A 13,711-nucleotide genomic window follows, 5' to 3' on the forward strand; every position below is an offset into this window, starting at 1 on the left:
AAAGTCTAACAGGTCGAGAGGGAACCAGCAGGTAAACACCGAAGTTATCAACATTTCACAGCCGTACGCGCGAGGCGAACAGTTTCCATCGGGCTGCACAGACGCCATCTTTGTCTGCGGCGTCTCGTTCCATTATACCTCGCTCCCTCTGTAGATATTAAAGGCTCATTCTAAGGTAAACGAAAACAAATTCGTAATTATACACTAATGAAAAACATGATTGTGAGTGTGATACCTGAGAATCAAAACTCTCGAGCGTAATTGTCTTTTAATAGCGTGAAGACGCGAACACGCAGATGTTTCGCTCACACGTCGAGCTCTTTTCTATCTTTTTATACCCGCGTGTTCGTCTCAGTCGACAACAAATTAAATCACATTTCATATAAATGTTCCTGTCACGGTGCTGAATAACACCTCAGCATTACAGATCGGGGATGAAGTGGGAGGTGGCGTGTATGAATCACCCACTAAAAAATAAGTCCGATCACACTGAAAATACACTGAAAGATCCCCGCTGCTTGACTTCACGGCCGCCCTTCCTCCATATCGCGCCTATCGTCTCTCTGATCTGCATTCCCGGCGGCTGCAATCTATCATTCCCTCCCTCGTCCTCTGTATTTCCTCATGCTCACCCTCTCCTGAACCCCATTTCTTATTCTCTCTCTTGCTCCCTCGCTCCCGTCGCCCAGACTGGTGGTAAAAGCAGAGGGATGCTGGATCAGAGCGGGCAGGTGAGCCCTGTGATGAGAGCAGGTTCAGGGGTGAAGAACAGGCTTCGGATCCCGTGTCAGGGCCTCGGTGCGGCTGGCTGTCTGTACTCCGCCTCGCTCTTGAGGGGAGGGCCGGGGAGAGGATGTCAAGATGTCTCACTTTCAGCTTGTTAGTGCTGTTCGCCACAGTGGCACGGCGGTGGATGAGCGTGTCAGCGTGCAATTGGTGGCGATTACACTGAAGGGGAAGGTGTGTGTGTGTGTGCGTGTGTGTGTGTGTGTTGTCTTTTCCTTTTGATAACTGCCCTCAAGTCCTCGATGCGATCGTCTGAAGGAAACACACCTCTTTTCTTCTGATGCGGAGCAGATAGTCACAGCTCACAGAGAGCTCAGAGAGGCGAAGGAGAAATAATCAAAACAACAGCACGCCACACGCTGCATCACATCCTCCACGACTGGAGGCGAGGGGAGGGGATGAAAGCAGGTGTATGTGTGTGTAAGTGTGTGTGTAAGTGTGTGTGTGTGTGTGTGTGTGTGTGTGTGTGTGTTGTAGGGGGTGCAGACAAAAGGGCTGTGGAACATCTGGATGCTGGTGATAGCTCTGCTCACACGCGTTACGAGCCAAATTAATCAAACCTGGTGGGGAGACTGCTGAGCGTTTGTGTGTGTGTGTGTGTGTGTGTGTGTGTGACGTGTATTAAGAGTCGATCCACGTCCTGGACAAGCCGGTGCCGACATATAGTCGTCCAGGGAGGGCGGCGGGATGGAGAGAGCAGCGGAGACGGAGGGAGGAGGAAGTATAAATCAGCGGTTTGACATCTGCACTCGATGACGGAGTCGGAGCCGGTGAGAAGAGGAGCAGACGCATTGTGAAACTCTTTAATCCCGTCGGAGGCGAGCTGAGAACACGACCACAGCTGCTTCTGTTTGGACTCCTCGTTAACACAAGTCGAGCCAAGACCGGCTTCAGGGCGGCTGCAGGGGGACTGATGGTCTTAGATGTACCTGGGTGGGATGGACAAACACTGACCATCATTAACCCCAATACTCTCCACTCTACCACATGGGTTTTGAGGGTTAACAAGTGGAGCCAGATGCTTCATATTGGTCCTGATTATTGCTAGCATTGTTTTTTAGCCATGCTAGCTTCAGGGATGACGATGCTGCCTGGACTAGTTTGGTCCACACTGAAATATCTCCACAATAACCCGATGAATCAATGTGAAACAACCTATCAAAACTTTCATTTGTGTAATGACCAAAAACCCGCCTGAGTAGCTAACGGTAGCATGCAGCATGTTAGCATTAGCATTTAGCTCGAAGCACAGCTGTTCCTAAATACAGCCGGAGACTCTTGTTGAACACCTGATTAAACTAAAAAGTATAAGCTGTTGTTACTCACTTGTTTTGGACCCCTGGGTGTGCAAACTCCAGTTTGCAAATCACTGAGGTGGAGGAACCATGAATGTGATTAAGCCGGCGGTGTTTCCTCCTCCTCCTCCTCCTCCTCCTCCTCCTCCTCCTCTTCCTCTGATTGTGATGGTATTTGGAAGGCAGCAGCAACAAAACCACCATCACTTATTTCCCGTCTTGACCGGAGGGGTCGATGAGAATTAGCATTCCCCTTTAAATGAAACCTTCAGGGATTTACAAACCCACCGTCCCCGCGGCTCCGTCTCACTCGCAGCCATTAGCATCTGTTTGATTCAAACTCACTTATAAGTTGAACAAAACAGTTTAAATATTATTTTGTTAAAAGTTGCAGCCTTCTGTTTATTACGATAATGACTCAGTGTACCCGGTTCACGTCTATAGCGCCTCTTCCATGGAAGTAAAAAGCTGGAGGTTTGAACTGAAGAAGAACTCGGCCGTTGTCAGCGGTTTGACCTCCAGCTGCGTCTCTGTCTCTTTCATCCGCTGCCTTTTACACTAACTATGAAGGAAGATGACATTTTCCGGTGGGAGGGTTTTTCCCTCTGTGGCCTTGCTGTTCTGAGCCATGTTAATGTGAGTCTATTATATCAGCATTGATTTTTCTCCCCCTGCATTCCAGCCATCGGCACATGAATATATCACGTTAACTGCTGGAGTGCGCCCGGCCGGGGGTTTATGCACTGGTCAATGCGGCTTCAGGAGGGAAGATAAAGAAACTGCACGGACTCCATTCTGATTAGAGGAAGATGAGTGTTCGGCTCGAGGCTCTTCTGAAAAAAAATCCAATTTTCTTTATCAATTTCGAGGTCGAACAGAATCTTTAAATCTTACGGCTACTTGTTGACCTAACGGTGAAGTTTCTTTGTTTTTTCTGAATCAATCCGCAAGAAATGTCGTTTTTTAAAGGAGCATTTTTAATCCTCAGAACAGTCTTATGATTTCTCTTTCACTCATTTTTAAGAAAGGCGAGATCTTGAGACAAACCGGGGCTGATTTGTACGGTCGATAAGTGTTTCTTGGCGGCGGCGGCGGCGGCTCTCCTCAGAGGGATCGTGTGTTTATTGTCATTATTTATCTCGCTCTGTCTTTTCACCATCCCTCCCTCGCATTCTCCCGCTGTCTGCTGATGAGAGCAGGTAGCGCTGACGGCTGTGAAATTGAATTAAGCGTGCCTCCCAGCCCCCCTTTACCTCCTCCTCCTCAACCTCCTCTGACATGCAAAAGGTTTTAATGATCATGAAGCCGGGAAGCATTCCAAATGGCAAACGCTTAATTGAGAAAAATGAAAGGGACAGCGGCACGATTCATTCGTCTAAACAGAGGAACGTGGGGTGCAGAGGGTCACCGCGTCTTCAATTTCTCTCTAAAGGGGAATGTGGGAAAATTTCATTAGGTGAGGTGTGGGATAAATCAACATGACGAATCTCTCCGCTCGCCATAATTGTGTTTCGCTCAGCAGAAAATCAAGATACGGCGCTGCTGGATGTTGTGGATGCTTCTGATCGTTTTGGAAGGCGATGTCGGGTGTCGATGATTGAGCGGCATACTTGTGAAGAAGTTAAAGAGTAACTGAAGTGTGTTCACAGTTATATATACGACTGCAGATGTGAAAAAAGTAGCATGAAGTCTTTTGTGGCTCCAGAGGAAGCTGTGTCTAATCTGCCTCCAGTTTTAGTGTAAATTGCATCGTGGGTAATTTATTTGAAGGCACGTCCTTCAGCACCAGCAGCAGCCGCCAATCTGGCCGTCCTTTTTGCAGCTCGGTCCGCAGATTTAGACAGAAGGCGGTTAATTGGGGGTCTGTTGGTCCACCAGTATGACGCCTCGGAGGGTACACTTGTTTCCACCTCCATTGCTGTAAACCCGAGCCGGCAATTGCGTGAGGTGGGCGGAGGTGTCGATGACCTGCACTGTTGTGCGACCCACAGCCGGGGAGTTTTAAAACCAGGAAACAGCTGATCACAGCAGACAGTCCATCACTTCATCCGCGGACGTCAAGATGAGCAACTGGACAGCCGCTGAGATCCAGGAGATGCTAGCGTCTCCTTGGTCTCTGTAGCTGTTTGGTTCTGTTAGCTTGTTGTTAGCTACTAACGGTCGCTACTTTCAAAATAAAAGCCCCCCGCTAAGAACACAGTTCTAAACTCCAATGGGGTGCAATGTAAAGCTCTTATTTTGAAGACTAATTCGACCTGCTTTGCTGTTCACGCCCAACTTCACATGTTTACGCCTACCACAGTGGCGGCTTTTTGGAAAAGAAGGAATATTATACCTCCGTTTAAGAAAGACAAGGCGGCACATTGCAGCCTTTACCTTGCTGAATATGTGCTGCCCTCTTCAATCTAAAAGGAACTACTGTTGTAGATTTTGCCTTTTTCATTCCATTAACTCGTCTTCTTTTTCAAAACTTGCAGCCTACGTTACCCACGATGCAACTTTGCCACTGAGTGACAGCTTCCACAGCCTCCTCGGGCCACAAAAGGCTTAATACTGTTTTGTTTACATATGTCGTTCTTCTCCTCGAGACCTGTAAACACACTTGAAAGTGTTTTATGAGAAAGGGAATGCCCTCACAGAATATATCTGGTCACTCATCTGTGACGGTAGCAGAGTAACGAGGCCTGCGAGGACGTAAACCAACATGTTTTCATTAGAGCTTCATCAGCGTCGCCCAAGCAAAGGTTATTCATGGCAGAGTAAAGAGTTAACATGGCCGGGTCCAAAGGGCTGACCCGTTAATGAACCTCTCATTAGTGACATCATTAGCAGCCGCCTCCCACCGTTTGGATCGCACCTTGGGGACGAGCCGACGGATCCGCTTAAATCACCGCCGAGGTCCGTTCTCCGTCTCTGCTGTGTCTCTATCTGAAGCCGCCCAGCCGTCTCCCCCAGTGGGTTGGGGTTAATGTGGCTGACCCCCTCCTCCCCCCCCCCCCCCTCGTCTCAGCCTGGCTCGATCCATCACTCCCAGCCGACCCGGCCTAATCTGTGATTATGTGTCAAGCAGGAGGCCATTTATTCCAGATTAATTTATTCATCTTCCTCGTGTGGCTACAGCTGCAGGGGATTGATGGCACAATATATCTGAGGCAAAGAGAGCTGGAGAGGAGAGAGAGATCATCCGTTTCCCTCCCCGGCGCTGTGCGTACAGTGGAAATCAGCTGTTTTACAGCCAGCGGCTCCCCCTCACGATAACCCCGTCGTCAGGCCACGCGTGACAGGCAATTAATCAGCCGATTTAAGAAAAAGAAACTCTGAGAGTATCAGTAAAGATCATTGGCCTACCTCGTCAGCGCGGTTTTAATTGCACCTTTCAGACGGCTCGTAACTTTCTTGATGTTTAGTGTTAATATTTCTCTCTAATAGGAAAAAGCGAAGTCTCCGAGAATCAAAGTCTCTGAGCGAACCCTCCGCACTTCCACCTCGTCTCGGCTCCTCTCTATATTAAAGACGTACCCCGAGGTTCGGGTAAAGTCGGTCCTTTGATCAGCTTAATGTTGCGCAGCGAGAACATCGGTAACCTCTTCACGTCTGCCGCGTTCCTCTTCATTAAAACTCGCTCGTTTCTGCCATTTGCGTCCAAATATGAGCATGCACTGCGGAGAAAAGGCAGCAGAAATCATCCACGTAGTTCCCGGTTCAAGGACTTGTTCTGGCGTGAAAACGCACATTCTGCTGCATGTGTGTAAAGTCGCAGCCGTCTGGTGTGAGTTTTTCTTATCCGCCGTGTTTCGTCTCAGAGTGAAAACATAATGAGCGGAGAGGCTGCTGAGGTGAATACCGAGCGTTTGCGAGCGGCCAATAAAGAGGCTTATTCATTCATCATGGTGCTGATGAACAGGATCAGGCCATATGTTCTGATTTGAAGGGTATCTGGAGAGTGGCGGCAGTTTATTTTTATGTTTTTTCTCTCTCCTCGCCACAATCCGGTCTGGCTCTCTCCGTTTCTCTCCCGCTGATACTCTGAGCTGCTCGTTTTTAGAGACAACGTGGATCTGGATGGAGGTCTTTGAATCCTGTACAGGTGTTCTCACAGCGGATGAGATAGCAGCTGTTTGATTGACAGCTTCTACGCCCACCCTACAGCCTACAACAGCCGAGGGTTAGTGTTTTCAGACCAGTGACCGACTCTTTCTCCTCTCACCTGAGCCTTTTACATCTCAGCCTCTGGATGATTGATGCGTCATGAAGCCAATGAGATTTCACATCCAATAATATAGAGTTTATGTCCACTTTTAAAGCCCTAAACTCGGAAATGATGCAAGTTTTATGCATTTTGACAATTTGAAGTTAATGTTGATTATAGAATAAACACTATAGTAAGTTTTTGCCCATGTGTCTCTCAATTTGTGGTAATTTGAGGTCACAAAATGGCATTTTTAAAAAAATGTTATTAGAAAAACATGTGTTAAGTGTCAATTTTCAGTGATATTGTTATTTAATCTGAACACGGCCCCTGTAAGACAAAGAGGATGTGGAGTTATTGTATCTTCCAGTAAAAAGGGGGCAGCTGATTTGACTTTGGGCTGGACTAAAGTAGGTGTTTAGGCTAATTTCACATGCAATTCCATGATTACGATGAGGTTAAGAAGCAGGAATGAATTCATGGCTGCAGCTCTGAGCTCAGGGTGAGAGGCAGGCTGAGCAGCTCTCTCGTTCGTCCAGCCAGTGGGCTGTTGAAGCTGTTGTGTGTTTATCTTGCAGACACGTCTCTTCTAGGCAGGATGTCTTGCGTCTGAGGGCCCTCAGCGAAGGTAGAATCAGACTCACAGACGGAGAGGTGGGAGGCTGAGGAGACTGTTTGAGGCTGCCTGTTTGAGGGAGCTCCCTCGATAGCACTTGAATGGGGGGGATAGAGGAAGGCCTTGCCTTGAAGCTGTGCTTTTTGTAGCGGTAGGAGAAATTGATTTTGAATATGTTGCACCTATTGAATCCCATCTAAACCCTCACTTCTTTGTTTGCTGTCCTAGCAGCAGCAGCAGAACAGTGGTTATTCTTAAGAAGAACCACATTTTCCCTACGTAGAAATGCACCCTCTCCTCTCCGTCTAATTGTTTCGCGAGAATGTTCACAGCGTTGTGATTTTTCTGCGGAGTTGTTGCTCTATTTCTCGCGGCAATCCATCTCAGTAATCATAGAAATAATGTGACGGCGCGGCACCTCCTGTGCCCCACTTACTGTGGACTACACTGGGTAAACACTTTATCAAAGTGTGCCGTGAGTGTGTGTCCAGGTGTGTCTGCCGAATGAAGTTTACTTTTCTCAGATGAATAAAAAGTCAAGGATGAAGACTTTCTGACGGGTGAGACAAGGACAGGAAGGTCTTTAAAATCTACTGCCTCAGCCAGATGTTGAGACGAGACATCAAGTGAGACTGATGGGGGAGGCTTATTGAAAGTCGAGTCAAACGTACCTCCTCCACACCTTCCTCCCCTCTGTCTCTCTCTCTCTCTTCCATCTCTTCCTCATCACTCCCTCTCAGAGCTGCCGTCTCCTCTTTGCTCCGTCCTCCCAGATGTGCCACATTAATTCCACAGCTGCTGTCCCCATTAATGTTCACCGTCACAGCTTGCACACCCTCATTTTCAGCTTTCTTGCCCCCCAACCCACCTCCCCAACACTGCATTTGTGCGTCAATGAGTGTGTGTCTGTGTGAGTGTGTGTGTGTGTGTGTCTGACAGCGAAGCGCAGCAGCTGTTAGGCCTCCACTTCCTAGTAAAACTATAGCAGCAGTGGTGTGAGGAGGGGAAAGCAGCAGGTTTACTCATTCATGGAGATGTCATCAACAGCAGCGCTCATGCTTGTCCGTGACTCGCGACACACACACACACACACACACACACAACACACAGCATCAGCACCACTCCCTTTCCCATTTAAAAACCGCCCTGCCTGAGAAGATTTCAATAATCCGGGCTCCACAGTGGGCTGTTTTTCCGACACATCGCCCCGGTCAGTTGAGCCCCGATGGACGATATCTGTTCATTTACCCCCTCCGGCTCTTCTTAAGCTCACAACGACCCTCCTCCGGATGTGTATCTCAAAAATACAGACGCTCGAAATGTTAAAAATTCAGCCCCCCACATGCAGCGATACCCTTTTGAATTCTCCCTGCACACACATTCATTATTAATTTGTTTACTTAACAGCAGCTCGGCCTCTCTTGTAATTACGACCCGCTGATTAAGATATAAGTGTTTTTTTTCCATCCTGGGCACATTAAAGCCTGCGGTAAGTATTAAGTCATTTAATTGATTTGTGTGTGATTTTTTTTTGTTGTTGTTATTTTGCAATATCTCACTGCCTATTGGCTCACTCTGACTCTCCCGCACTATCTCCATCTCTCCCGCTAAAGACGGTTAATTTGAATGCGGCGGGGAGTAATTGAAGGTCACACTTTTGTGTCGGCTGCCTGGCTTAATGAAGGCTGGAGCTGCATCTCCAGCAGGAGAGGCGCAACGCACATTTGTCAGCCGCCACTGGATAGCTTGTAAAGACAGCGTAGACGGCGGTGATCCGCGTATTAGAAAACTTAAATCTGTTCTCCGTCATTGCTTTAATCCGTATTCATGGGACAAAAGCAATTTCAAAAGAAGGGGACTCGACCGATTTTACACATCACAGTCGGTTAGATGATTCATGGAGAGAGGCTGAGCCCATAAAGACAGTTGTATGATGCCCTCTGTCGCTCTTTAGGAGCTTTGTCAAATCTGGGAAAATGACGCGAGTGGTGACATAAATATTTAAATCAACTCGGGCTGTGAGATCCTTTCATGGTCCATCACTTTGGTCCAGTCTGATAAAACTCACTGATTATTGGACTGAGTGACGCAGGCTGTGTCGTGTGCTTTCTAACAATCTCGTCATCTTATCTAACAGCATCATTAATCAATATTTTCTCCAATATAGGGGATGTCAGTTTTGGTTACTTTGCATTCTGTATCCTGACATCCAATAGCGAGTAAGTAACTGGTTAATAATTGAGGGGAAAAAAGGGCAAAATGATGTGAAATACGAGGAGTGTTTGTGCTCCACTGACTCAGCTTCTCTGAGAGGCTCTGAGTGACGAGCTCACTACTACTCTTGCATAACGCTGTTGTGTTGTTGCTGAGTCAGCGCTGGAGAACGCGGCACACCGGACTGCATCTCCCAGTCAGCACTTGGAGTTCGCTTTGTCAGAGCTAATATTCGCCTGTCTGCCTGAGCTACCTTGACTTTTCAGCTCATCCGTCTTCTCGAAGTGCTTTCACATGTTTTTAGTCACAGTAGCTCCTGATGGCAGAATACACTCAGACTCGAGGTGACTAACTTTTTTTCTGAATCTCTCTCCCCTGTATCACTCCAGCTAGCAGCGACGTGATCTTCAGTTGCGGGCAAATCTTGGACACGGTAGCGAGGTGTTTAAAAGTTAACCTCTTGACCAACGTGCAGAACAGGACAAAAACATTCTCTGCAGCTCGCTTACCGGCATTTACTCCAAAAACAGCTGCTTAACTAATGACATTCCCATCAGCCTCTGCTGTATTCTGTGTTCAGTGCTAATTAGCATGCTAACTAAGATGGTAAACATCAAAAGCTGCTAAACATTGGCATGTTAGCATTGCCATTGTGAGGATATTAAGATACAACACTATTTTATTAACAGTTACATTAAAAACTATGCATTGTTCATGTAGCTTCATCAGATTTACTTCGGCTGCATCTTCTGATTTATGCTTAATAAAGGTGTGCATCTCTCCCTCATAAGACGATTCGATACGCGTCTAGATACATGGACTACGATACGATTCAGGGACGATACATTTTAATTGCGGAACAATTTGGTGCAATTTGATGCGATACGATGCAACCTGATACAGCTCTTAACATTTGTTTAATGTACACATTCATTTTCCATTATAAATTAAAATAAGCAATTCTATAAAAGTGGCATTGTTACCTTAGAATGTCTCGTAAGCCATCACTCTCAACCACACTGTGAGGTCGTAAGTCCTTCACAATAAAACAGGCTATAGATGTCGTGATTACTTTGGACCTCGCCAAGTTGTGGCTGGAAAAAGTCTTTTGTAGCCACATTGTTGTCTTGCGTGTTCTTGCTTGTGCTAGCTGTAATGTTGCTAACGTTAGCATCCACAGACTCCTCGTCGTGTGCTACCGCTGTACTTAATAGCCGTTCTTTAGATTTCAGATTAGCTGGTGCATTGTAAACAACATTAACAATACTCTTGCGAGAATCTCGCATTGACCTTTAACCTTTTACAAGAGTTGAGAGATGCTCTGCAGAATTAGCAGCAAAGCTCCCGTCAACCGATACGTAACTTTAGAATCGGGCCATCGACCCGTTAATGGTAGGTTTATATCGATACAGGGGTCCTCAAAGGGGATCTTTAACGTTAAAAACAGAATCTTTACACCCTAATGCTGAAGTTAGAATTTAGCTCACAGCCTAGTTTAGCCTCACAGATCTGCTAGCAGTAGCAAACGAGGCTATAGACTCTAACTGAAGAGTATATACTCTGTGTTTAGTGCTAATTAGTAAAAGTAGCACACTTTCAACATTACAACATGAGGATGTTATCATTGCCATGGTGAAGATATTAATGTGCTGGAGTTAGCATTTAGCTCCCAGAGCTGCTAGCGTTAGCAACTTAATTAGTGTTTCTGAGGACAAACACTGTCAGGCGGCTTCTTTCCTGACCATACTTTGAAAAATCTGTCTCTTGTGTGTCTCCCAGCTTCATGGAATATTCCTTCTAAGTTTGTCTTGATTGAAGAGATCTGCTAATAACATCATGACGGCAAAAAATGTCCTATATTTTGAGAGTGGGAGGTGAAGTCTGGCACATTCCTCTGCTTCTTCTTCTTCTTCTCTACGAATAGACATCTAATTTCTAGAGGACTATATGGTCGCCTGGCTGATAATGGCTGCCAGTTCTGTCACATCGCTTCCTTCGCTGTTGACAGAATCTCAGCGCTGAAGGATTACTGCGCTGGCCAGGGTTACACAGACAAAAATATATGCTCACACATACACGCTTGCGAATAAGCGGCAGCAAGCTGTAAGACTGAGGCTGAGTGTTGGACATGGGGAATACAGGACTAACGGGACCTATTGTATCTGCAGCCGTGACCCGGCCCTGCCTGCCTCAGATAACAGAATTACTGCAAATTGAACTTTGGGGTTTTCTCCCTCTCTCTGCTATTTTTCCTGCCACTGAATCACTCTATCTTCCCCCCGCTACCCCGTGTCACCTCCTCCGCTGCTCCCTCTGGGATTCACATCTTCTTGGAAAATCATCTTCCACTGTTTTCTGCTGGAGCTCCTGATACAGAGAGAGAGCGAGAGAGAGGAAGCGGGAGTGAAGGAGTAAAGACAGAGACAACAAAAAGATGGATCGCTGTTAGGGCGAGTGATAAAGAAACAGGAAATGGACAAATAGAGGAACAAAGTAGAGAGGAAAGTGAGACTGATGTGTGTGGAAGGAAACAGAGAGGCGTGCTGGCAGAGGATGGAGAGGAAAAGGAAGAAATTGAGTGGAGGGAAAAGACTCGAGGGAAGACTCTGCACTCCCCAACACCTTCCTTAATTAGGAAATATAATATTGAGAGAGGACTGAGGTGGATCAAATGCGGGAGATAATGGTTTTATCTATGGCCGACTTCAGAATTATGGATGCGACCGCCAAAGACCTTTCCAGGTCGGCTACCTGGAGTGAACAGAAGTGTGCGGGGAAAAGGAGAAAGCCTGGGGCCGCGATTTGCACAATTGAATTTAACAGAATTGTGTGGAATACTCTTGCATTATTAAAGCCCCTATTAAAGACAGAAAAAGGAAGAGTGTCTATTAACATTAAAGTGGATTTAGACCCTGGAGGGACGGGCTTTACACGCTGATCGGAATTCATCAACCTAAAATGCTGAATTCAGACATTTATTATTGATTTGATGTGTGCGGGTTTGTATCTCTTTGCATGAATTAGCGAGCGGGAGTGAAACGAGACAAAGGTCGCAGCTCAGGGCGGTTCTCATTGCTGATGATGTTTATCGTTGCACTCGAGTCCAGCTGTCGGACTCACAATGTGAACGATTACAAACAGAATGAGCAACACTTGATTTTAAACTGCTGGATCCTACATTTCCCATAATGCAACTCGGTAGGGGGGACGTCTCTGAATGCTAGACGACGCCCCAAGCAGGATTTTTTAAGCTAACAGAATAAATTAACGGATCATCTCGTCCTCTTTGGAATCGACCCAACTTTACGTTTCTCAGGGGTCAACTTTCATTTTCTCTTTGTTTGGAAAGGTTAAGACAAAAAGAAATCCTTGGTTGATGTTCGGAAAATATCATGTTTTGGCTTAAAATAGATGTTGTGGTCAAACCAAACACAGCTGGTAGAGTCTCAGAGTCTCGATCAAAACAAAAACAAAGCTGCAGATGTGCCCGACCTCAAAAAAATCACATTTTTGTCGTCACAATCAACAGCTGGAAATTGACACAAGAGACATTAAACACCACACAACTGTTTCATGAGGTGAATAGTACTCATGAAGAAGAGTTTACTGATTGATCCTTTAAACTTTGTGCAAAAACAGACAAAATGTCTTCAATTTTATATTTTTATTCATCTTAAACTTGCTTGTTTTGTTCGTCCAGCAGCTCAAAATCTGAACGTATTGGATTCACAATGAAAAAGAGCAAATGATAATGACATGTTTGGTATTTTAGCTCAATAAAATACCGTGCTGTTGATTAATTTTCTGGCAGTTGACTAAACGATTGACCGACTGCTTGTTGGTTATTAAGTGTTATTCTTTGGCCCTACTTCCCACGAGTCGGTCACACCCACATGACCCTCAGCCACTTCAGGGTCAAAGGTCAATGAGGCGATGTTTGCTGCTCCTGATAGGTCGGAGGATGTTCGGACCAGCCTCCGTGTTTCAGAGTATCTTCCTCCCTGATTAAATCCTAAATGGATTTCTCGCCCACAAACGCTCCACATTCACAATAACCTTCAGCATCACTACGGTGAACACGCCAGTTTCATATATATATATACATACCGCTCTCCTTCATATTAAAGATAGCAGTTGGTGTTAAGCTCGCCTCCTTGAAAGGTTTTGGATTCCTCGTCTGGACGCGAAGAAGCAGACGAGCGGAACGGGACATTGAACGCAACGTTGTGAAAGCCAAACATAGAAACACACTTCTTCTTCCCAGAATTCAGTGAGGGGAGCTGACCATAAATCTCCCAGGATGCCGCTCACCACCTCGAGGTTCATTTCGAGGCTTTTTTTTTTTTTTTTGCTTGCTGCTATTTTCATGCTGGACCACTCTCTCAACTCTTTTGTTTGTTTGTTTTTTTAAGTAACTTCACTTTTCCATCAGTTTCTGTCCTCTGCCAAGTGGGAAGCCGTTGTCATCGTAACCACCAGCGTCTCCGTCCTCTCTCTGTTTCGCTCTCTCAGCCTCTCCATTTGTCCGCCTTCCTCTCTTTCCTCTGATGTGATAAATATTTATTTCCATGCCACTCTGAGGAGGAGGGAGGGAGGGAGGCATGGCGAGGA

General features: G+C 46.2%; 1 protein-coding gene across 1 annotated transcript in view; it reads left to right on the plus strand.

The window, feature by feature from the left end:
* Window positions 1–13,711, plus strand: part of lhfpl7 (LHFPL tetraspan subfamily member 7) — a 108,275-nt gene that overhangs the window by 57,240 nt on the left and 37,324 nt on the right. The window lies entirely within an intron of this gene.

Source organism: Sparus aurata, chromosome 13, assembly GCF_900880675.1.
Source record: "Sparus aurata chromosome 13, fSpaAur1.1, whole genome shotgun sequence".
Lineage (NCBI taxonomy): Eukaryota > Metazoa > Chordata > Actinopteri > Spariformes > Sparidae > Sparus > Sparus aurata.